Source organism: Tupaia chinensis, unplaced genomic scaffold, assembly GCF_000334495.1.
Source record: "Tupaia chinensis unplaced genomic scaffold, TupChi_1.0 Scaffold145629_1, whole genome shotgun sequence".
Taxonomy (NCBI): Eukaryota; Metazoa; Chordata; class Mammalia; order Scandentia; family Tupaiidae; genus Tupaia; species Tupaia belangeri.
The window spans coordinates 20,593-22,283 of record NW_006205486.1 but is presented as its reverse complement, the minus strand read 5'-3'; the positions used below and the strand labels follow the sequence as shown (position 1 = coordinate 22,283).

At 44.3% G+C, this 1,691-nt stretch overlaps 1 pseudogene; it reads right to left on the bottom strand.

The window, feature by feature from the left end:
- Positions 1-1,691, bottom strand: part of LOC102497414 (phosphatidylinositol N-acetylglucosaminyltransferase subunit A-like) — a 14,790-nt pseudogene that overhangs the window by 12,179 nt on the left and 920 nt on the right.

Genomic DNA, 1,691 nt, shown 5'->3' with positions numbered 1-1,691 from the left:
TCATCTTCTATTTTCTTAGGTCCTGTGTAGCTTACATCAATTTGATAGAAAGATATTGACCAAAAATGAACCACTACTGTTTCTCTTTTTGTGCTTCCTTCAGATTTTGGAAGCAGTGACTGAGTACTCCTATTTTATGACCATACACTTCTTGGGCTCCAGTAAGAATCTATGTTCTTTGAAATAGGACATAATTTTAAACATTAATTACATAACTGAGACCTTGACTATGATGCCACCTTGGAAAACATAGACCAAATGAGAACAATGTTACGATTTTTGGGGGGCATGTTTTGTTTTATTTTTTATTATTTTGCAAATGGGCACATGTGCTTCCTGGAGAAAGAAAGCAGTCCGTATTGGGCGTGGTCACACCACGAACCCTTCTCCTCCATTTCTCCCTCCTTTCAGGACTTTGGGAATGTACATTCAGGATGTTTTGCAAATTACTGAGTCCAGGGCTTGAACTGCTTGGTTGGCCATGTTTCATCCAGTTTCCTTAACCACTACACCACGGACTGGACAGATTGATGTGTCCTATGCTGATGAAAACAAATGAGTTATGATGGTGGCAAAGAGTGGCTTATGTATTAATTTTCGTCAATATCTACCAATGAGAGGATGACTAAAGGGGGCCTACTAATATGTAACTAATCAGAAGGTCATTAGGCAAAGATGGATCCAGCATGTGAGGGTTCTACCTAAGCTAACTCACCTACCTCCCTGCAAACATGGAAAAGAAACTTCAGGCAAAGTACATAGAAACTGCCAACTAACTTCTAACTAGGGACTCTCCATTTTAACCAAAACCAATTTTTTTTTCTTTTGTTATACCCACACCGTAGGCTTTGCCGTCTTGCCCTGTCTGCTGAGCGTGGACACCTGTGTGGGCTGGTGCGGCCACACTCATAACCTTAATCATAATCAGAGCACTCTCCCCCTCTCTGCGCCATGGCAGGAGCCACCGTAGAGCCTGAGGTCTCAAACTCTAGGGGGAGCCACACCAGAACCTGACCATGCAAGCACCCACACTTCAGGCTTCAGCCTCTAGAAGTGTGAGGAGGAAATGTCTGTTGCTCATAAGTTTATACAGACTAAATTTCTTGCTTTCCTCAATTAAGAAGTGATAGCATGACATTTTTGTTGTCATCTGCTGGTTAGAAGTGAGTGTGGTGACCCACTAGAGAGGCTGCACACCCTATGGGACAGCCGAGTCACATTTTCAGATTATACACCTAGCTGGGAAGACTTCTGAAGGTTTAATGTCAGAGAAAACATCGTTCAAGTTTTGTTTAATTTTAAACTCTTGCTTGTGCAGAGCAGATAATAAGGTCCGGGGGAAGCAACTTCCCAGATGACACTCTTAGGCCTCCGTCCTGTTGGAGCTGTAGTGTAGGCGGCCTCCCACCTCTCTGTGCAGTTCTTTCCTCTCTAAGTTGGTGCATTGTCTACACATGACACCAAACCATGAACTTCCTTAGTCTCACATTCAACGATGAGCTCCCCAGGAAGCAGTGGCTAGCAAGATGCCCACTGTGCATGTGGGGAGACTGGGGAGACCCTGAAAAACAGAATGGGCTAACTAGGGACATGGAAATCACAAGAAATCATGGTTGAACATCCAGCTCTGACTCCTCAAACTGGGGCTGTGTCCCCACGCAGGGGCCAAGAAACGTAACTGTACAGGGAAA